This window comes from Solanum verrucosum, unplaced genomic scaffold (genome assembly GCF_900185275.1).
Source record: "Solanum verrucosum unplaced genomic scaffold, falcon-dt-bn FXZP01000012.1, whole genome shotgun sequence".
Taxonomy (NCBI): Eukaryota; Viridiplantae; Streptophyta; class Magnoliopsida; order Solanales; family Solanaceae; genus Solanum; species Solanum verrucosum.
Window position 1 is genome coordinate 4,980,404 of NW_026020063.1, and position 25,513 is coordinate 5,005,916.

At 36.8% G+C, this 25,513-nt stretch overlaps 1 pseudogene; it reads left to right on the plus strand.

Moving 5' to 3' along the window:
- LOC125823528 (endoribonuclease Dicer homolog 2-like) overlaps positions 1-25,513 on the plus strand; it is a 50,929-nt pseudogene that overhangs the window by 21,449 nt on the left and 3,967 nt on the right.

The following is a 25,513-nucleotide window of genomic DNA, read 5'->3' on the forward strand; positions in this document are numbered from 1 at the left end:
GGTGAAGAATAGTGTGCTCCAAATGTGGATTCCAGTATGTTAGTTGCTCCTTAATCGATTGTTTATGCTTTATTAGAATTTAGATGGCATTTTGTCATATTTTGGTTGCATATACCACCTAGTTAAGGTGAGGGAGAAAAGAATAAGCGTTGACCAACTTCAAAGAGGTAGTTATCTTCTAAGATTGATTTTAAGTATGGATCCGACCTTAGTAGAATTAAAAGAGAGGGTAAAAAAGTTGTTTCTAATGGCTCTGGTATGTGTTTTCTACGTTATTAGAGTCCGGCGTTGCTTGTCATTTGCGACTTGATATGCTAGACTTTGATATTGTCTTTAGTATGAATGGGCTTCATTGTTGTTTTATGATATGGATGGTAGAACCCTACTTTTCCATTTCGGAGTCTTTGGGTATGTTGATAGATGTGATAAATAGGTATAGTTCACCTTGGTTTAGTCTTTTTGTGGGATGAATGTGAAAGTTTAGTGATAACTTAATCCGATTTTAGTTGTATTGACAAAAATGTTGCTTAGAAACTCCATTTAGGTTTGCTCCTCGGGGGGGGGGGGGGAGATGATGTGCTTGGATAGCGAGGTCATTGAGTGTTCTTGATGCTTTTGATGTGGTCGTCCTGAAATTCTCACCTTGAGAGATGTATTGAGTCAGGGAAGTTTAGTCTCTGTTTTGTAGGCTCATATGAGATCCTGAGTAGAGTTGGTAAGGTTTCTTGTGAACTAAAGTTGCTTAATGATTGGCACCGGTGTATCCGGTTTTCCATGTCTGTAGAATATAGAAGGGTGTTAGAAATCCGACATTCATAAATTCCTTAAGATGGGTTGGAAGTTAATGAGAACCTCTCTAATCTAGAAGTACCGATAGGGATCTTAGACCGGTAGGTTAAGAAGTAGAAGGGAAAGGAAGTTGCTTCCATGAATGTGTTAAGGAGCGGTCCTTTAGTGAGGGTTTTAGGTAAGGATGTTACTTGGGGAGGCCAAGCGCCAATGAGAAGTCCCGATATCCTCATATTTTACCCTTATAGTCCTCCTTTAGCATTAAGATGATGAGTTCCTCATGATTTGCTTTATATGTGAAGTCATGTGTGATTTGTATATTTCCATGATTTCGTTATGTGGTGCATGATCATGAAAACTTGTGTTTTGAATGAAAGTGGAGTTGCATGATTTATTTTCCTCATGTGTAGTGCATTGAGTATGCATTACCTATTCAACTTCATGAGATGAATATATGAGCATGCTTTAGTCTGGAGTTGAGAGATTCCTCCTTGAATGAATGCTTTTCGAGGGTAAATTGCTTATGAGCTCCGTGAGTGTATGTTGAGCATGTTATGGCTAGGGGACGGTAGTTCTTCCTTGAACGTGACTAGTTGTGAGAATTTCACGCATAATGGGTTGTTAGATGTAGTCCCTACTCCCTTGGGTGCATTGAGTATGTTTAGTTTTGACACCATTCCGAAAAATAAAATAAAAATTATTTTTTGAATATTTTCACCACCTCTTTTGTTGAAAGTGGTTGTTCTTGTACAAATTCAAGCCTCGGTTCCAATCAATACCGATGACTTGAATAGTGCACTCAATCGAATGGACATGAATGTGCGGCTACGACGAGGCCAAATGAAGTTGCATAGACAATATGTCAACTATCTATTTGTATCTCGTTGTGATAACGCATTTATCAAATTGATTCTCTTGTAATGACCGTTGCACACTAGCGAAAATGTGTAGTTTTGCTTTACTTAAGTGTCGATGCCTTGTATGATGAGCTTACTTTAAACCTTGAATGAAAAAATCTAGAATTTTCCATGTTAGTCTAATTGATTTAGTAAGGTGTGCTCTTGAAATGATCTTAGACAACTTTTGAAGAGTGTGAGCCAAATTTGACATATACCTCTTTTGTGGCCTACCCGTGAGCATGTGAAACTCTCTTGAACACCCTTTGAGCCTTACCTTTATTTGAAAGAACCTTGATGAACCCTAGGCCATACTTGACAAACTAGATATAATCCTCTTGATTTGTGGTTTAGTGAATAGCCAACTTAGGCCAAAAGCCTAAGTTTTGGGTGTGGTGAAAAGGAAAAGAAGAAGTCAAGAAGTGCAAGAAAAGTCTCCCTTAACCCATGATGTTGCGGAACAATGGAAATCCTCCAAAAAAAATTGTGGAATAAATGTACAAAAGAAATTGGGTTTCCAAGAAATCCCTGTAGGTGAATAAAAAGATGTGTTAGAAGCACTAGAAAAAGAATTGATAAAGGAAAAAAAGGGAAAGCCTTGAGAGTACCACATCTCATTAGGAAAAAGTCACTCAGCCTAAATGACCATACCTTTTCACTCAGCCCCATTACAAGCCTTAGAAAGACCTTTTTGATCTTGAGTAAGCCGAACCGAAGATCGATTGGAAAATAAGGGCAAGCCTATAGGTGAAAACATGCATTGTGTTCTTCCTTTTGAGTGTGAGTGTTGCATTTGATTCCTGATCTTGGATTTATTAAAATTTGTGTGTGAGTATGGAATCATTCTTATGAGGGAATTTAGATACTCTTTGTTAAGCTTGAACTTGCACAAGTAGCAACTATTGCGAGCATGAAAATCTTTGGTAATGGTGTGTCACAACTTGAATCTTTGATTACACAATTGAACTTTGCATGAGTAATTTGAGTCTTGTTGTGTATGTTCATGATTTAGTCTGTGTAGCACTATCTGAGACATCCTATTTGAACTGTTGAACTTGAGTTTTACTTGAGGACAAACAAATGTTTAAGTTCGGGGTGTTGATGAGTCCACAAATTGGACTCATTTAGGGATTTATTTAAATAGAAATAGTGTCTTCAAATGCTTTTTGTATCTCAATATCTGATGAACACTCTTAAGTTTCAGGTATTTGAAGTTTGAGTGAAAGCATTGACACTTACACGCAAAAAGGAACAAAGAGGCTGAAAAGAACGAAGAAACTGAAGCCTGAGCTTCGCCAAGCACACTTGGCAAGTCGCCGAAGGGTCATACTCCGCCCTTTGTTCCAGTACACGAAGCCCTGAAGGAAGAGGATAAAAAATGCGATGAAAGGAGCAGTCGACATGTCGCCGAATAGTTCCGTGAAGAAGGGATATACCACCCAATGATCCAAGACACAAACATGCTGAAGACAAACCACAAAAGGCAATGAACCAGAAGAAGGGCCATTCGCCGAGTTGATCGGCGATTCCGACTAATGTCGCCGAATGACCTGCTGAAACACAAATTTTTGAAAACTATAAATACTCGTTGAGAGTTACAGCTTAGTATCAAATTTTAGTATCATAATATATTAAGTGTGAAACAATTATTATACTTTTAGTACTTTTTCTCTGAGTTTGAGAGGGTTTTGAAACATGAAGAAGAAGAGGGTTTCATCTCCAAGGATTTGAACTTGGGTCTCTTAGATTTTTCACTCTTGGCCTGTAACAAGATTTAAATCTTCACACCCATTTGAATGCAAGCTCATCTAGGTATAAATTTCTATCTCATGATGTGCGGCTAAAAACCCCAATTCTTGGGGTGTGATTTAGCAAATATGTGTTGAGATTATTGTTGCATTTTACTTGCTAATAAGTTAGATTGATTTTAATGGTGATTTCACCTAGCGGTTGTGGTTAAATTTAATGGGTTTGTAGTTTCAAATACAAAACCACCCATGTGTTTTCGAATTGCGAGAGAGAGAGGTCGCGAAACCAAGACGGCTAGACTGATGGCCTAAAGAGTGGGTTGACATGAGGTTCAACCCGACAGGGTGAGCCCTAGTGCCATATCCTAACACTTAGCTTGAGAGAGTGATTGGGGTAAGGCGTAGGCTGACTTTCATGTGGCAAATGGGTGTCCGAGAGGAACCCATTTGAAACGGGTTAAGTTGCCCGAGAGGGAACTTATTTCCATCTAAAGCTTAGCCTAGTCACTATTATCTTGCAAATTTCCTGTCAAAAGCATGTATCCAACGATTTATACCAATATATATTGCAGTAACATCCCAAAAATTTCCTCTCATTCATATATTTCTTTGTTATTTTTACTGTTTTTGCTATATTTGTGACAAAATCCTCATTTGATATTTGACACTTTTGTCTCACCCCCTTTAATTTACAATATTTTTAGTCATTAATGTCTTTAGCTATGACTAGTTAGATCTAATTTTATTTTTCTATTAATTCTTGAAACCACTCCATTGGGACACAACCCCAACCCTTGGTTGGGTTATTATACTATTGCATGATCGTAGACATTTGTATCTGAAGTTGTGTCATTGATTACGCACACATCATTTACACTATGTCTATGTTGGAGATTATGCTTATGATTATGTGGTTATCTCTTATGCTTATGACTAATGTTATTGGTTCTTATGTTTATGATATATGTCTTATGTTAACTAATGTCTCTTATATGCTTATGTTGATGATTTATGACAGCCATCATATTTAGTACATTATTGTACTAACACATACTATTGCCTAAATTCTTATAAAATGTAGGGCCCGGCGATCTTGAGTTCCATACTCGTGGCTAGGTTCTAGCAGAGCAACGGAGTTGAAGACATGGCGAGTCCTCATAGCATCGAGGATTTGGTCACCTTTCCTTTATGTCTTTTCTTTATGTTTTAGAATTTTGTATGGGCTGCGTCCCAAGAGTTATTCAAGTTGTATTCAGTGGTTTCAGACAAAGTGTTATAGACATCCGCTTGCTTTTATAAAATTACTTCCATTGTTATGAAAAATGGTTTACATTTCCACATCATTTTTATTGCTTAATGTTATGATATAATAAGGAGCTTGTATGAGACCCTTCGGGGTTGAGTACGCCTTGTTACATCTAGGGGGTACCCCAAGATCGTGACATAAAAAGAAATCAAAAGAGCATTCTCATATCATAAAAGTGTTTGACAATGTGGAAGTGTAACATAGTCTCAATAAGCCATCTAGTACATCAAAAGAAGTGGTTGGGAAAAAAACCCGTACATCATGTACAATGTTTGGAAACTGAAATAAAGGAAAGCTATAAAAGTGTCTTGGTCCTTAATGCATGAGGACTCACCAATCCTTGAATCGACAAGAGAGATCAACTAGCCACAAGTATGTGAGGTTAGAGTGTCAGACCCTACATTTTGAGACAGTGTAAGCACAAGTATGAATTAATACATGGAATGTACTAAATATGATAGTAATGCATAAACGATATGAAATCATCTAAAAGGACTTTACATGAAATGCAAGGACCAAGATAAAGAATTAGATAAGATGTTAGAAAACAAAAATCATAATCATGGTCAATTCAAGCTTAACATACTTAAAATACTTTGTGAGATACTCAAAAGTACCCTAGTTCATTATTGTGTGACCTGTGAGCTAAAACATGGAATCCAGTGTCAATACCACACAAAAAAGAGATGTCCAACCTGCCAAGGTAAGAACAATAAACTTCTAGCTTTCATGGATCCACTAGATAAGACATTATACGGGGGAACGTAGTTAGGGACAAGAAAATTACTACTAGAGACCCGACCTCGACTAACGGAAGAGTCTCCATATCAATATCCTCTTAGTGCTAAGTAAAATCCCACAAAATAGTCAGTAATCATATTAATTTTATTAGCCATGGAAAGGAACAATTAGGCTACTAATCTAAGCTAAATTTATTCAGAATAGCTCCTTAAATCTTGACTCGACGTAGGTGAGAAAACAATTCCATTTTATTAATCCTTATGTGATAAATCCTTTCACAACCATGATCATTATAATATGTGACGAAACCATTCACAATTTTCATTGATACTTTCATCGAAAAACATCCTTACGTCATAATAATCAATCTTATAAAAGCATGCATATATTAATAAATTCATAGTTCATTGTTCATAAGATTCATCTTGTGTTCATAGTAAAAAATTGTGGATCTTGTTTAGGTTCATATGAATTCAGCTCAAAATAATGTAAAAACATTAATTCATGCATTAGATGATAGAAAATAGGCAATTGAATCATAATTGAAAAGAACCCATGAAGATTGGAGAAAACCCTAACTTTGATCAATTGAATTTAACTTGGAGAATTGGGATCTTTCTGGACCCAGAGGAGGAAAGAACTCCATGTGTGAACACTATCACCTTAATGATCAACGTCGAAAAGATATGGTGAATTTGAGACCTTGAAGTGAAACCCTAGATTCTTCTTCATTTGCTTGAGAGAGAAATTTGGGGAAATAATTTGGAGGGAATTTGTGATTTAGGAGAATGATTTTGGAATGAATAGTTTGAGGAAATAAAATATTTATATAGGGCTTAGAATAGGGGTAAAAACGACAAAGCTTAGGTATTAAACACATAGTGAAATGACCCAAAACCCTTAAAAATTAACTTCGAACCCTTCTATGCTTTGGACCTACTGTCCGCAGTACTTTCTACGGACGATACTGGGCATCCATAAAAAAGTATAGAAGCTCTAATTTTTTACCAACTTTGACGATACCTGTCTACAACCCGTAGAGCTTTTTAGCGTCTGTAGACCCCAACTATAGAACTCAATTTTGACCATAAAATTTCACCTGTCTACGGCCCGTAGAGCTTTTTACGGTCTGTAGACTCTAACTTTGACATTCATACACAAATAAGACTCAAGATAGAAAACAAAGGGTAGGGGAATGAGATCTACCAACCCAATATGAATTCAATCAAATAAATGGACATTACCAAGAGGAAAATAGACTCCAAGCTATACATGTATGGATATGTAAACATGAGAACGACCAAGGCACATAAATACAAAAAATGAACAATGAGGAACCAAATGTCTTATGTTAAAGTATGAATGGAGGGAAAGAGATGAGGATATCAAGACATCATATCAGCATCGACCTCCCAAGTAGTACCCTCAACCATTTGAGTCTTCCACAACACCTTCACGGATGCAATCTCTTTGTTCCTCAACTCCTGAACTTGTTGGTCAAAGATATAAACTGGAACCTCTTCATAAGAAAGGTTTTACTTTATATCAAGATTCTCCATTTGTACAATAGATTTCGGATCTCTGATACACTTCTTCAATAAAGACACATGGAACACTAGATGCACTGACGAGAAATCGGAGGGCAAACCTAATTCCTAAGTTGCCTTACCTATCCGCCTCAACACTTGATAAGGTCCAATATAATGGGGACTAAGCTTCCCTTTCATACAAAACCTCATGACACCCTTCATAGGTTAGTTTTTTGGTAAACCCAATCATCAACATTAACTGAAGATTCCTACTTTTCACATCGGCATAGGACTTTTGTAAACATTGAGCCATTTTAAACCTTTTTCTATTGAGTCAAACTTTTATCCATAGCCTCATGGACCAAATCAGATTTTATTAGAGCAACCTAACAAACTCAAACCAACCTATAGGAGATCTACACCTTCTACCATAAAGAGCCTCAAATGGAGCCATACCTGTATTTGAATAATAGCTATTATTATACCCAAACTCAATCAAAGGAAAATAATCATCCCAATTACCCTTGAAGTCAATCAAACAAGCTCTTAACATATCTTCCCAACATTGGGCAGTACGTTTTGATTGACTATCGGTTTGGCCGTACTAATCTTGACACGGGTACCAAGACCTTATTGGAAAGACTTCCAAAATTAATAAGTAAATTGGGTAGCATGATAGGCTAGCATTGTAGTATGTAGTGTAGTGTTGTATTGCTTAGCGTGGTTGATGTTTGTCATTGTATAGTTCTTGTTTTTTATGTATAGCATTCTTTATTCTTATTTTCAATAATATATTATAGTATGTTGTTTATTGATCATCACACAATTATGTTGTTATTTTTGCTCTCTTCTTATAGACTCGTCATTGTTTCCTTGTTACAAACAATCTTTCCTTTACAATTGAGTCCATGGTATTTCAGATATAATCTCTCTACCTTAACGAGATAATGGTAAAATTTGCAGACATTCTATCATCCACATATCGTACTTATGGAATTTCACCACTTGTAATATGAAAGTGTGGTACACTAAATAACGAGATTCAAGAAAATCAAAATCAACGGTCTTGTAAATTGCAATTTTATTCAATATTTATACAAGAGGTTATATTTACAGCTCAAATTAGTGACCCACACTAACACCTTTGTATTTCCATTTAGTACCCTATAGGCATTTTTCTTACTTTGAAAATTTGTCACCCAGGAAACTAACACCTCTATAGTTTATTTGCCACCTTGTAGCCATTTTCTCTGTGAATTCAAGTTCTCGCTGATAAAGGATCTCATAAGTTGATGTGTTTCTGAATAAATCGGCCAAATTTAAGAATGGAAAGTGGGTTTAGTGCCAACGTATCAATTCTTCATTACATCATCCCAACTCAATTGTTGCAATTTTCCATTGTTGGTCCTGCTAAAACATGAACTATTTCAAGAACCCTTTGAATCAATTATAACACTCAACTATACTTCTTCCGATTCAAAGTGTATGCGATCGTTAACAAGTATAAACCTAACGACGAGTTGGGTCGATCTCACAGGGAGTGATACAGTAGAGAATTCAATCACGAAGTAAAGAAGTGTTCTAATCTTTTGTAGGAGTGAGAAACTACACAACATAAAATAAATCAATAAATTTTAGTGATCAATATAATATGGGGGATGTAGTAACCAATTGTAAACAAGGAACAATTAACACGAGAATAAAAGGATTAAAGAGAGGACCTTACAAATGTGATCAATCGAATGCTAATTTTGCTTAATAGGTAATTACTAATTGTTTTATGTTGTTGAATCTCACTGTGTAGGCAAGGTTTTGAATACAATAGCTATCTCTAGATCAACTATCATGTTTCGAGTGATTTCTCTCGAACCTTAACAAGCTTAACAATACAAAAAAGCTAATTCCCTAATTAAACCCACTTTCTCAAGTTGGATTGTAAAGACACACTCAAACCCACTTTCTCAAACTGGAATGTACAATCATAATCAATACAACTATCAATCGTTCATGCCACTCTAAGCATCTTTCTCAATCAAGAATAAAGATCTAAGCTAGAACTGAATTAAAAACTTTCGTAAATAAATCAAACACATCAATAAACAATCAATACCATTTAAAACCACCATTAAATTCAAAAATTAGCAATACCCATTAGCTAATTAATGCATTCGACTACATAATCACACCCCTAAGGTAAGGGGTTTTAGCCAAACATAGCAAAAACAAGAAATCATTACAAAAAAGATTATCCATCATAATTGTAAACAATATTCAATGCCCAATGCCAAAATTGAGAATAAAGACCTAGATCCTCACCAAATGTGTTCACCAATGTAAAATTATGTGAAAACTCTCAAAACTGGAGAATACACTTTACGTGAAATCCATTTTCTCTTTTCAACAGAAGAATTTATATGTTTCCCGAAAGATCCCAAAACCTCAACACGGATTCCACTCGGCAACGTTTGCTGGGATCATCGATCGACTAGGCGATTCGCCGAGTGGCACTTGCTCTTGCACGTTGGCTTGAATCCAACATCCAATTGTTGTTGAAGATTAGGTGAGCTGGGTCATGATTGGCTATCCATTCGGCGCATCGCCGAATCATCTTTTGCTCACCAAGTTGGCTTGGTACATGGTCTATTTTGAGGGAATATTTAGTGGGCTGGAGGTCACATGGTGAGTCGTGTTTGGAGATTTGGAGACACTATCTCTATGGGGTACACATAGATGTGTTTACCGACCATAAAAGTCTTCAATATATTTTTAACCAAAAAGAGTTGAATCTCCGACAAAGGAGGTGGTTGGAACTTTTGAAGGACTATGATATGAGTGTCCTATGCCACCCCGAAAAGGCTAATGTGGTTACCGATGCGTTAAGTAGAGTGTCCATGGGTAGTGTTTCTCACATAAAGGCTGAGAAGAAGGAGTTAGTACGGGAGGTACATAGGTTGGCCCGATTAGGTGTCCTACTAAGGGATTCCTCCAATGGTGGGTTTATGTTTCATCATTGATCCGAGTCATCACTTGTGGTTGAGGTTAAGTCCAAGCAACACCTAGATGCCACCTTGATGGAGTTGAAAGAGTCGGTTCTTGATAAGTCCGTTGAGGCTTTCTCCCAAGGGGGAGATGGGTTGCTTAGGTACCAAGGAAGATTGTGTGTGTCGGATGTGGATGACTTAAGGGAGAGAATTTTGGAAGAGGCTCACGATTCTTGATATTCTATCCATTCGGGTGCCATCAAAATGTATGGTAACCTATGAGAGATTTATTGGTGGAACGAAATTAAAGGGGATATAGCAAGATTTGTGGCCAAATGCCCAAATTGCCAACAAGTCAAAGCCGAGCATCAAATACCAGGAGTTCTATCTCAAGGTATTAGTATTCCCACTTGAAAGTGGGAGAAAGTCAATATAGTCTTTGTGGTAGCTTTGCGTCGTACTCGAAGGCAACATGATTCTATTTGAATCATTGTTGATAGGATGACTAAATCAGCCCATTTCCTTCCCGTCAAAGTTTTGTATTCAGCAAAAGACTACGCTAAGTTGTACCTTAGGAAATTGGTAAGGTTACATGGAGTTCATTCATCTATCATTTCAGATAGAGGTACTCAATTTATTTCATACTTTTGGAAGGCATTTCAAAATGGTCTTAGTACTAAAGTGAAGCTTAGTACCACATTTCACCCTATAATGGATGGTCAAGTGGAAAGGACCATTCAAACCTTGGAGGACATGTTGAGAGCATGTTCGATTGATTTCAAAGGTAATTGGAATAATCACCTTCCGTTGATTAAATTTGCCTACAGCAATAGTTACTATTCATGTATTGCCATGTCACCATTTGAAGCACTTTATGGTAGGAGGTGTACATCTCCGGTTGGTTGGTTTGAAGTAGGCGAATTTGCTCTTCTTGGTCCCGAGATGGTTTATGAGGCTATTGAAAAGGTTCAACTTATAAGATAGGTTGAAAATGGCTCAAAGTCGGCAAAAGTCTTATGCCGACAATAGAAAGAGGGATCTTCAATTTGAGGTTGGTGATTGGGTCTACTTGAAGATCTGGTCCATGAAAGGGGTAATGAGGTTTGGTAAAAAAGGGAAGCTTAGTCCCCGGTATGGGGGCCCTTATGAGATTCTGGAGAGAGTTGGGAAAGTTTCTTATGAATTGAACTTGCCTAATGAGTTGGCTCCGGTTTACCCGGTATTTCATGTCTCTATGCTCAAAAAGTGTATAGGTGATCCGGTATCCCAACTTCTTTTAGAGGGTTTGGGTGTTGATGAGAACCTTTCTTATGAAGATGTTCCGGTTGAGATCCTAGACCGGCAAGTGAATAGGTTGACGAATAAAGAAGTAGCTTCCTTTAAGGTTCTATGGCAGAATAATCTAGTTGAGGGTGCCACATGGGAGGCCGAGTCCGACATGAAGTCCCGTTATCCTCATCTCTTTCTTTCTACTCCTACTTAAACTTGAGGTAAGTAGTTTCTCTTGAGTTTGTAATGAATTAGGAGTTATGTTTGTTGTGTGATTTTTGGCCATGTTCTCTTCCTATATGGTGTAGGTCCATGTGAGGAAGCATGAAGTACATAATTGAGTCTCTCATGAAATATATGTCCCTCTTGTTGAATTGCTTTAGTATGATGATTGCATAATTTGAATTATGAGGTAAAATTTATGAGCATGCTTAATTGTGTGTAATGAAAAGATATGTTAAATCTCATGTTGTGTTTCATTTGGTTATGATGTTGACATATGTCACTTCATGAGTTAAGTTGATGAACATGTTGGTTATGTTGTGATGGAGTTGCATGACTGGTTAAAATTGCTATGATGAGGTTGTTTGTCTTGGAGAAGGTACTTCCTCCTATGTTTATGTGAAATGGTAATTTTGGTACATAATGAGATTTATTTTTTGTAATAGTTTCTTTACTTGTTTTGCATTGAGCTAATGATGTGGAGAAGGTGTTTTGTCCTATTAAATAGGTATGTGATTGATATTTGTTGTTGTTTGGCTGCTAGTCTTGAGTCTTTGTTCCCCCAGGAGTGATTAAAGTGTCATTCAAGGACGAATGTTCCTAAGAGGGGGATATTGTAACACTCCGGAAATCTAATGACCTAAGCTAGAGCCTAAATGATGAATAATGACTTAATGAGAGTAAAAATGACGTTTCAAGACCTAATTTAATGTAACTAAATTGGTAAGAAAGTGTTAGTGCATAAACGTCATGGAACGACCTTGACGTCCGGAAACTAGTGCATTGAACTAGTGAGGTGCTAGGTCCAGTTAATTGACTTTAGAGTGTCGTAGGTGGACTAAAGTTTGAATGAAAGGGTTTAAAAGGTAATATTTCATGTTTATGGTCCAAACGTCTGGGTACGACTTCCCAAGGATCACCCAAGGGGTCCTTGAGGAGGATCCAAACTTGGAACAAAAAAGAAAGTAGAAGCTATCCAAAACAGGTTGGACTCACGAGGGGCGAACCACGAGGCGTAGGTTGACTCATGTCCCGTGGAAGGGAGTCATGAGTCCACACTTAGAATCCTCCAAGTGGCCTTAAAATCAACCCCTCAGTCCCTAACCAAGAGCCTCGTCTGCACCCTCTCAGTACCAAATCATGAGTGGCCAGCATGGCCCGTGGGTGGGGACTCGTGGATGGTACTCGAGCTAAGTGCCTCCACACGATTTAAGTGGGGGTAGTTTAGTAATTTACTAATTAATTGCTTAAGGGTTAAAAATGGTTATAATTAGTTGTATTAGGTACATTAGGGTATTATTATGTAATAACCAAGTCTTCCACCTTATAACTCCAAATCATAAAATGAAAACCCATTTTCTCAACACACACTCTCTCTAAAGACTCTAGAAGAAGAAGATTACATTGGAGCTAGGGTTTCAAGGTTCTTCCCAAATTTCTTGGAGTTTCTCCATTGATTCTCAAGGAATAAACTAAGGTATGGTTGCTCTACACTCTTGGGATCTTTTCCCCAAGAGGCCCTCTCAAAAATTGGATTTCAAAGTTCCCCAAATTCTAGGTTTTCTCTCAATGTCGTGGTTCACTTTCAAAATGTGTTTTCATTGAATTAGAATGATTAATTATGGTTGTATATGATGATTTGTGGATGAATTAATGTCATGTTGATGGTTTTTGAACAAATCCCCACAATACCCATGCATGCTCCTTCTTTCTTACTTAAAACCCTAGTATGACTTTAATGGTGAATGAAGGATGTGAATGTAATATGTAAATTGTGGAATTCATTTTTGTATCATGATGTTGCTCTATATGATGAATGATTACCAATGAATTAGGGTTGAATCTTGATGTGATCCTTGAAGGTTATGAACGAAGATTGTCAAATTGATGAATGTTTATATATTGAATTTTTGATCCACTTATGGTGGAGGTGCTACTTGATTATGAATTCTAGTGATTGAGTTATATTTCCTCTTCCCTACCACCCCAATTGTTGATTAGTATGCCATGATACGAACATGAATGTTAAGCTATGATTATGGTAGTGTTGGTATGATGAATATAAGCAAAAATCTCATGAACACTATATGACTATGTTATGAATAAACATTATTATATGTTGATGGTTCTACGATGAAAGGTTATTCTCATCTTAGGACTTGTGAGCTATATGATGAATGATGGGTTGAATCCCTAATGCACTCCTTATTGAATTAATGTGTAAGTAAAGGTCTAATACTCCTTTGAAAGGGAATTGTGCTTAGCACCGAGTGAACATGAATATGAGATGGAAGGTTTTATATTTAGCAAGTCCGTCTTCCCATATGGGTTCCTTTTACAGTTAGCAAGTCCGGGTTCCCAATATATATGTTGTCTCATGCTAAATAGGACATTTTTCTTAAAAGTATGCACTTATCAAGTTTGGAAAGCCAATATGCATATTCAACATAAAATACAAGCTATAGTCACAATACACTATTAACATACTAATATGAATACCTTAGCAACCTCTAAGAACACTTGTGCAATGTATGGTTGGCATCCCATAATACCAACCTTACTAAGAATTCCTTGAAGCCACATAATCATTACCATTATCTTCAGGCTTACCATAATCCATAGTCATAAATGAGGAATTATACAAGTACATGAACTAAACATACGAAAAGTCATCTATTCATATCTTATCACACCATAAGGAAACCATTCCACAACATCATAATAAGTCTCCTTGTGCAATGTAATAGTAAAGTCCCATACCCCCACTCCTACCAAGTAACCCCATTAAAAAGTCATAGTATAGTCCATAACATATTGATTATCTTATTGTTATTAGGGAATACTAGCCATAACTGACATAGACCATGTGAGCTACATGGAATCCGGTGTCATATAACCCCACACCGAAAGAAAGTGTTCTTACTTGCCGAAGGTAGAACTAATCATATTTAACTTCTAAGTGGATCCACTATCTAAGTCCTATGTTTGGCACATAGTTATGGCATAGGGAGGTTGCTATTAGAAACCCAACCAATTACATTAGCGGAGGAGCTTCCATCTCATGAGTTTACTATAGATGACACAACCTATTGCATTAGCTGTGGGGCCTTTTCGTCATTGTCCATATCCACTAGATACTAAGCATTGTTTCCCAATTATACATAATTGTTATGGAACTGTATCTACATATGTGAAGGTATACTTTACCTTTCGTTCAATACAACTCATTACATAGCTCATAGGTTCATTTAAGTGAGAACTACCTTTCACCTTAGAATTATCATTTTAGGGTGAGTAGCTTTCACCTCATTATTCATAGTGTTTTCACAAGAACTAGTCCTTCAATCAACACAAAAACATCAACGTCATCCAAGATAATTTATACATAAATATGTGTAAGTATAGGGGAAATTAGTCTTCCAAAAAAACTCAATTCAAGGGAATCTACCACCTCTAGTCAATAATAACAAGGAAGGCAACAATAGCACAATCATATTTCAAGATACATCGCACAAAAGAACACTTTCTTGAATAACCTTATGCCATACTTGTGCAATGCATGAATATCATCCCATAATACTATTCATATTAAGTACCACTTTTAGGTCCTCATACTAATCCTTTTTGGTTTGGAACCTAGTTCCTCTCTTTCAACCTTAGAACACTATTCGGTACTTTCTTAAGCACATCCTAGTTCATCTCTCTTTAAATGTTAAAACACTATGAGGTACTTCCGTAAGAACATCTTAGTTCATTATTAGATTGAACCCTATGAGATACTTCTTTAAGCATGTCCAAGTTCATTATTAACATGGATCCTTTGAGATACTTACTTAAGAATGCCTAGATCCATTTATACTTTGAACACTATGAGATACTCCTTCAAGTGTGTCTTCGTTCATTAATGCTTTTGAATATTATGAGATGCTTCTTCAAGCATGTCTTAGTTTATTGGATATGGAGATTTCTACTAGAAACCTTAACTCAACTATGTGAAGGCTTCCATCTCATGAGACCTAACATTGGGAAAACCCAAACTCTACTACGTAAGAGTTCCCACTTTAACTTGGATTGTCCTCACATTAACTAGGTGTGGTTCTCTTTTCTACTTTGAACCCAAACCCTATCTTGTGTGACACTCCATCTCATTGTCAATATCCACTTGGAGCCAAGCATACACACCAATATTTACTTTTTAAGCCTTGCTTAACACTCATGTCTCATGGATAGATGTCCTTGAACATCAATCCATGTTCAAGTGATTCTATCACTTTATACTTTCAAGAATTTATTAGGTAGGTAAGGTGAGTATAAGACTTTCACCACAATTCTACCTATTAGACTTCTATTCTCATTTGCAATTTACTCTGAAAGCCTTATCATCTATAGTTAATCATATTAGATTCACTATAAAGCCTTAGTTATAAACATTCACAACTTTGACTCTTCATTATTAATAACTCTACACCATGAAAGCATTTTATGAACCAAGATTACAAGATATTCAATCATATTTTTTATTACTAGGTGATTCTAGCCACAATTTATCCTAAAGGTTCAATTTCAACTTTACAAGTCAAGATTAATCATATTCATTAAGTTCTAGTTCAATTCATGATTATATGTTCCTAACCTTGAACAATTACTACACATGACATTGATTTAAGAAGATCACTTATGAACCTTCAATTTATTCTCTAATGGCATAAACCTAGAAAATATCAAATTCATCAAATAAACTAGGGTTAACATTAGAAATCACATGAATTCATCATAATACCATAGTTTAATGCTAATACAAAAATCATTAAGTACTATCCACTAGATTGAAATCACACCTAAACCCTACCCATTATGTAAGATGAACCGTAGCTAGAATTAGATTTATGACATCACAATTGGGGGAAAACTAAGGGGCTATATGGGTGGAAGAAAACATAGATGAATAATCTAACATGCCTTGATTCAAAGCGTGGCAAAATCTTGAAAATATTGAGGAATTTCTACCTAGGTTGCGGCCCTTTTTCTTCTTCTCTTCTTCTTCTTCTTCTTCACAACTAGTGAGATAATTATTTGGAGAAAATTTGGGTTCTTTGAGGATTGAGTTAAAAGATTTGGTTTAGGGGACTATTAGACTTATATAGGTGGTTTAATAACTAACTAAACGACCTCCCCTAACCCCTAAGTAATTATTAATTAATTACCAAACCCCTAATTTAAAACTAAACTTCAAAGACTGATTCCATTCACGAAACCCCCACCCATGAACCATGGGTAGGTTCGCGGAGCATGCTGCACCTCCGTAGGTGCTTGTCATAGGCTAAAAGTTGCAGGCCAACACAATCCTTGACCCAGGACCCCAACCCACGGGGTGTGGGTCCACCTACGGCCAGTAGGTGGCAAGCGTAGGTGCTGACAATTTGACAGCTTTTGGGCTGTTTTAGGGGTCCTCTTCTAGGACCCTTTGGGTGGTCCTTGGGGGGTCATACCTTGTCTCCCTAACCCTAAAATTCTCATTCTACGTACGGGGAACATTTTTATCAGTTTTAATCCTCCTACCACACTCTAAAACTCTTACGGAAAGTTCTAGAACTCTCTATATCCACTTACTAGTTTCCGAGGTGTAACAATATCTCTCCCTTGGGATCATTCGTCCTCGAATGACAATTCTAAACATTTCTTAAAGTCACAACTCTAGAATAGCTGCCAATACTGCATGCAACATATCTAAATGTACAGAATTAAGCAAGAAAACTTCAATTCCAAACTAAAAATATTGAATGCAACACAAGGGAGTAGGAACTACATCTACCAACCCAATATGCATGAAATTCTATATTTACTCATTTTCAAGGAGGAACGAACATCTCCTAACTAAAACATGCTCAATACTCACTCATGGAACCTAAATGCAATTTACTATCAAAAAGCATTTATTCAAAGAGGACTCCTTCAACTCCAAACTAAGGCATGCTCATTCATTCATCTCATGAAGTCTATATGCAACTCTACTCAAATGCACTACATCATGAGGCAAAACGATGCATATAAGTCATTTCTATCAAACCTAAGAATTTTCATGAACATGCATATAAGGAAATCATGGCAACACATAATCACACATAACTTCATATAAAAGCAAATAAAGAGGAACTTATCATCTCAACCTAGAATAGGAGTAGAAGGAAAAGGATGAGGACATCGGGACATCTCATTGGCTCTTGGCCTCCTAAGTAGCATCCTCAACTAAACCCTTACTAAAGAACACTCCTTAACATTTGCATGGAAGGACTTCCCTACTCTTTTATTTCTTAAATTTCCAATCTTAGATCCCTATCTGTACTTCTAATTTAGAGAGGTTCTCTTTAAGCAATTCTAGCTCACAAACAACCTTACTAACACCGCTCAAGATCTCATATAAGCCTACCCAACCGAGACTAAACTTCTCGTACTCACTACACCTCTCTAGGTGAGAATTTCAAGCAAACCTAGCTCATGAACATTAAAAATACTCAACGACCTTGCTATCTAAGCACCTTATCTCCCCCTTGGGAGCAATCCTATACAAACTCTTTTAAGCATCACTTCATTCAATTCTAAGGTGCGAGCAAGTCATCACTAAGATTTCAAATCGTCACACAAAATGATTCTAAACCATGGTGAATTACACTTCTACCTTTCTTATAGGAGTGTATTCACTCATCCATCTAGGCATTAATTAAAAACCCTATTCAACAAATCTATCAACATACCTCAAAACTCATTATGACTAACTCGGGTTCTACTATCAGCTAAACATAACCACACAATAACCTTGCTAGGTAGGCACATTATCTTCCCGTTGGGAATAAGCCTACACAAATTCTCCTAAACATATTTCATAACATAAAGGCAACAATGAAGCATCATTCATACTAAAAACAACAAAAAATTGCATCATCTCAAATCTATCAAGTCACATAGCCATAATTGGCATCACAACTAACCTTTTATCCCTCGCTCCTTGTAGCATAAGCCCTTCGAGTAGTCATATCCTAAGGACCATCGAATAAGGAATATGAGAGAGGGATTTTAGAGTTAAACTCTATGGCACGACTAAGAGAATGAAGAAGTGATATTTCCTAAGCATTCAATTTGCTCCTTTACATAAATGTGGCGCACTTCACATTTATGAACAAAACTCTACTAGACGTGGTTTGAGTAATCCTAAAACTATCCCAAAACCTTGTGCTCTCATACCATGTTTGTTATGACCCAGGAGTACCCCCTAGACGTAACACGCCATCCAAGAGTCCTAAAAGCCTCATACAAGCCCTTAGCATATCATGAACATAAGATAATAGAAAAGTAAGGCAAACTTTAAAACTTTTTACAATCAAATTCATTTTCATAAAAGTAAGCGGAAATCTTTCTATTCTTTAACTCAAACCATCTAATAAAACTTTAGAATAAAACTCTTGGGACACAGCCTAAACAATAGTCTCAACATGAAAATAAAAGACATAAAGGAACTAGTGGGTTTGTCCTCGAAGTTATGAGGAGTCACCATTTCTTCAACTCCTTTGCTCCTTAGAAACCCATCTTCCAAAATAATACTCAAGTCTCCAAACCCTACATTTGATTAGAATGTAGGCAACATATGCATGACTACAAAATGTACTAAATATGTTAGCTAGCATAATCATAAGAGAATAAGACAAGGGTTAGTCATTATAAGACATAATTAAAAATCATATGAAATACTTCATGAAACATAAACAATAAGCATAAAAGACAATATAATAATAATAATCAAAGTCTCCAGCATAAGCATTATATAAGAATTACTCAACTCTTTTGTCATTCATATCATGATAAGACCACACTCAAGTAACCTCAAAGCATACTTGTCCAATGCATGAATGACATCCAATAATACCATCTAAGCTAAGTATCCCTTTTGGTTATATTTAACATAGTCAATATTATTAGTAAACCTTTAGAATTTTCTACTATAAGGGAACTATACTCCTAAGCAACCTCAAAGCACACTTGTGCAATGCATGAAAGACATCCCATAATACCATTCACACTAACCTTAACCTTGAAGTAAACACAGTCACAGTTATCCTCCTTTGGTCTCTTTAATAGTTTATTTCTCATACCCAAGTGATTCTATCACCTTTATTCCATAATAACAAGGAAGGCAACTATAGCACAATCCTATGTCAAGATACATCGCCCAAAAGAACACTTTCTTGAATAACCTTAAGTCATAATTGTGCAATGCATGAATAGCATCCCATAATACTATTCATGCTAAGTAGTACTTTGAGGTCCTCATACTAATCCTTCTTGGTTTTGAACCTAGTTCATCTCTTTAGATCTTAGAACACTATGAGGTACTCTCTTAAGCATATTTTAGTTCATCTCTCTTTAAACCTTGGAACACTATGAGGTACTTCCTTAAGCACATCCTAGTTCATTATTAGGTTGAACCCTATGGGATACTTCTTTAAGCATGTCCAAGTTCATTATTAACATGGATCCTATGAGATACTTACTTAAGCATGTGGATCCATTTATACTTTGAACACTATAAGATACTCTTTCAAGCATGTCTTAGTTCATTAATGATTTTGAACACTACGAGATGCTTCTTCAAGCATTTCTTACTTGATTGGATATGGAAATTGCTACTATAAACCTTAACTCAACTATGTGAAGGCTTCCATCTCAAGAGACCAAACTTTGGGAAAACCCACACTCTACTACGTAAGAGTTCCCCCTTGATCTCGGATAGTCATCACGTCAACTATGTGTGGTTCTCCTTTCTACTTGGAGCCCGAACCCTATCTTGTGTGACACTCCATCTCATTGTCAGTATCCACTTGGAGCCAAGCATACAACCCAAGATTTACTTGTTAAGCATTGCTTATAGCTCATTTCTCATGGAAGGATGTCCTTGACAATCAATCTATGTTGAAGTGATTATATCACTTTATACTTTCAAGCATTTATAAGGTAGGTTAGGTAAGTATAGGACTTTCACCACAATTCTACGTATTAGACTTCTATTCTTATTTAGACTTTACTCTCAAAGCCTTAACATCTATAGTTAATCCTATTAGTGTCACTCTAATGCCCTACTTATCAACATTCACAACTATGAGTTTTCATTCTTAATAACTCTACACCATGAAAGCATCTTATGAACCTAGATTACAAGTCATTCAAGGACATTCTTAATTACTAGGTGATTCTAGCCACAAGTCATCCTAAAGATTCAATTTCAACTTTACAAGTCAAGATCAACCATACTAATTAAGGTCTAGTTCAATTCATGATATATGTTCCTAACCTTGAACAATTACTACATATGATATTGATTTAAGAAAATCACCTATGAACCTTCAATTTCACCTCTAATGGCATAAACCCACAAAATATCAAATACGTCAATTAGACTTGGGTTAACCATTTAAATCACATGAATTCATCATAATACCATAATTCAATGCTAATACCAACATAATTAGGTACTATCTACTAGATTGGAATCATACCTAAACCCTACCGACAATGTAAGAAGTGCCCTAGCTAGAATTGGGATTTTGACTTCACAATGAGGCGAAAACTAAGGGTCTCTATGGATAGAAGTACCCATAGATGAATAAACTAACATACATCGATTCAAATCCTAGAAAAATCTTAAAAAGATGGATGAATTTCGACCTAGATTGCTGCCTTTCTTCTTCTTTACCTCTAGAGAGAGAAGTATTTTGAAAAAATTTGGGTTCTTTGAAGAATGAGTTAAATGATTTAGTTTAGGGGTCTATTAGGCTTATGTAGGTTGTTTAATAACTAACTAACCGACCTCCCTTAACCCCTAACAAATTACTAATTAATTCCCAAACCCCTAACTTAAAAACTGCTTCCATTCTTGATATCCCAACCCCCGGAACGTGGGTGGGTTCACGGAGCGTGCTTCACCTCCGTAGGTGCTGGTCAGAGGCTACAAGTTGCAGGCCAACACATACCTTGATTCACGACCACAACCCATGGGGCATGGGTCCAGCTACAGCCAGTAGGTCGCAAGCGTAGGTGTTGCCAATTTGAAAGCTTTTGAGCTCTTTGAAGGGGCCTCCTCAAGGACCCCTAGGGTAGTCCTTAGGGGGTCGTACCTTGAATCCCTAACCCTAAAACCCTCATTCTAAGTATGGTAATCATTTTTATGAGTTTTAACCCTCCTACCACACTCTAAAACTCTTAAGGAAAGATCTTGAACTATCTAGTTGCACTTACTAGTTTATGGGGCGTAACAATCTCTTTGTGTGTGAACCCCTTTTCATCTTTTAAAAATTGAACTTACACACTTCCAAAAACACCCAATAATGACAGCATTGGAGTCCAATCGGTGAAACTGGTCGGGATTGCCGAGTGACTCGGCGATCCATCAAAATGCACATCTTCTCACCTTTTGGCTTGACTCCTGCATCCAATTGTTCTATCAGATTTGGTGAACAGGGTCACAGTTGTTGTTCCATGCGGCGCGTTACCAAATTTTATTTTTACTCACCAAATTGGCTTGATTCAACGGTGTAACACCTCAAAAACTAAGAAAGCTAGGAAAGGGGCCAAGAAGAAAGTCACAAGCCTAAAACTGGTCCATGGGACCCTCCACAGAGCCCTTGACAAGCTGTGAAGGGGACCACAACTTCTGTTGGTGCTCTTGAAGTTCTTCCAGAACGTGATCAAGATGGGTTCCCCTATCATAAACCCCTAGATGGCCCGTGGTGAGAATCATGACCTGTATCGTGTTGAGGGTCTGGGCCAGAGGGACACACCCCCAGCTAGTGGTCAAGGAGCACAACAAATATGATGGCTCATGTGGTCCTTGACGGTCCGTGAGAGTCATCGTTGTAGTTGACGCATCGATTTTAAGTCAGGCTCTTTTAGGCCTTTTCCTAAAATTCTATCCTAATACTATGTCATTTTACCCTTAACTAGAAGTCCTAAATAAGTGGTTTTTACCCAAAATTTCGCCAATTGAAATAATTTTCTCAATTTCTTTCAAGAAGAACAAGTCTTCCTCTACAAAATATTTCTCTATCTAGAAGTGTTTAAGAAGAAGGAGTCAGCCAAGGGGTTCAAATCAAGCCTCCAATTCTACTGTTGAAGGCAAGGTTATAGCATTAAGGAATGATGGTTTTCATCCGTGGAGCCATTTCCTCCATGGAGTTCCGAAATTCTCCAATTTAGAAAGTTAGAAATCCCTATTTGAGTTAGAGTTTTTCTTATATATCATAGGTTTCTTTAAATATTTATTTATTTGATTGGTTTATGGATTATTATGAATGAATTGAGTTGTATTCCATGATTTTAAGATGAATCTCCATGAACCCATGCTTAACCCATATTTTCTAGATATTGATGATTGAAAGTTGGTTTTGAACTATGAAAGCTGAATTATGGACTTATACATGTTTTTATGGAATTGATCAAATATGATGTAAATGACTTTTAGAATGAAGAACCTATGTTGTTGTTGTTATTGTTAAATGTTGTGACAGGATTTCTCACATAAAGGGTTCTAAAGTTTAAAGGAATTCTCACTTAAAATGCTTCAAAGTTTAAGAGCTATTCTAAGAATGAGGCATAAGGGATTATCGATGACCTATAATGAAAGAGAAAAGGTGATTACCCATGTGATATGATGTAAAGAAAATAGGCGTTTACCCAAGTCCCTTAAAGAAAAGATAATTAAGAATAATAGATATTTCGTTGGAGTTATGGTTAGCACCGAGTGGGAAAGTGGTGATTACACATGTCCCATACACTATTTACTAGCATAGGATTGTCCTGACATACATTAGCTAGTTGATCCATGCAAGCTAGAAGTTCATGGTCTTAGCTTGGCAAGTAGGACACCTTTTTCGGTGTGGGAGACACTGAATTCCATGTTAATAGATCACATGGTCTTACATGTAGGTTAAAGGTAATTCTCCCACCATACAGAATCAAGGTTACTTTATAAGTATCTCACATGCATTTTAAGACGATGTCTACTTGCATTGACCATGCTTTATGTCTATGTTATCTAACTCTTTTATATCATATTTTAACTTGGTTAATGCATATTGCAAAAATGTACCTTTGTCATGATCCTTATGCTTGATGCAAGGCTATCTTATTTGGTATATATTTGTACTAACACATATTATTGCTTACATTTTCCCCAAATGTAGGGACCAACCATACAGATTCGCACTTCCGTGGCTATAGAAGCTTGAAGATTAGTGAGTCCTCATGTTCGAAGGACCGAGATTAGTTTCCCTTTTGTCTTTACTTTCACTTTTGGAACTTGGTGTACAGGTATCATCCCAATCATTTTTATGTACTAGATGTCCTTGAGACTATGTTTAGATTTCCACTTTTCTCTATAGAAATTTTATATGCTGAAATTGTTATTAAAATATCTTTATTCTTATGTCATGTCAAATTTTCTTATATGGGGCCTCTCGGGGTCTTATATGCCGAGTTATGCCAAGGGTATAGTTTTGTCATGAAAAAGTTGGTAATGAGAGCACAAGCCTTAAAAATGTCCGAGGAAGTCTCATAAGCCATGTCGAGTAGAGTCTTGTTCATGAGTGTGAAGTGCCCCACATTTTTTAATAAAAGGTTATGAGATGCTTCTGAAACTCCACTTCTTTCATTAATCTAAAGTCGTGCGATAGATTTCAACTATGTAATTTGTCTCTCCTAATCCCTATTTGATGCTCTACAGGATACGTCAACTCAAATTGCATATGCTAAAAGGAATACGGGAGAGAATGCAAATCAAGAGGATCCTCGTCAAGCTCCTCAAATTTTGGTCGACCCTTTTACCGAACAAGTTACTAAACCGGAGTTTAGGGCTGATTTTCAAGTGTTGCCTCAAGCAATGAAAACTCAATCCAATAGAGAGGTTGCCATCCCCGGGATCCCAAATATGGGTACGGCAGTAACTAGAGTTAGAGACTTCACTAGAATGAATCCTCTAGAATTTCATGGTTCTAAGGTTGTGAAAGACCCTCAAGAGTTTATTGATGAAGTGTATGAAGTGTTGATGATCATGGGAGTGACGACAGTGAAAAAGGAAGAATTGGACACTTACCAACTTAAGCGTGTTGCTCAAGTATAATTCCTTCAATGGAAAGAAGGGAGAGCGGAAGGTGCGGGTCCTCTAGATTGAGAAAAGTTCGAAGTTGCTTTCGTTGATAGGTTTTTTCCCCTTGAGATGAGGGAGTCAAGGTGCTTTAATTTATCAACCTTCGTCAATGAAATATGACTGGGAAGGACTATGATTTGAAGTTCAAAAAATTATCTTGATATGCTCATACTATGGTTTTCGATCCTAGGGAAAGGATCAATAAGTTTGTTTTGTGAGTGTTAGATATGGTGGTTAAGGAATGTCTTACTGTTATGATTATCAATGATATGGACATTTCTCATTACATTGTTCATGCTCAACAGATTGAATAGGAGAAACTTAATGAAGGGTCTAGAGAGCAAAAAAGGGCTAAGTTAAGTGATGGTAACTTCTCACACTCAAGGTCTAGTGGACATGGTCGTTCAATGTTGCGACAAAGGTTTTCCGGCCAAGGTTCATCAAATGCTCATCCTAAGTTTAAAAAAGATAGGATGTCTAACCCAAATCCTCAAGAAGGAAATGGTAGTGGACCTTCATTTCCTAATTGTGGTAAGTGTGGATAAAAGCATGAGGGTAGATGTCTCGTGGGTTCCAATGCTTGCTTTGGTGGTTGTAATATGGACCACAAGATAAGGGATTGTCCCTCAGTTGCTAAGAATGAGGTATATAATCTTTAATGGGTTCACCTGATTCTTCATCTAGTCCTAGTGGAAGTCAGAAGCAAAATAGATTTTATGCACTTAACACTTGTTAGGAGCAAGAAGGTTCGCCCTATATGGTTAGATGTATGTTGAAAGTCTTCTGACTTGATGTCTATACTTTATTTGACCGTGGTGCTACCTTGTCTTTTGTAACGCCATA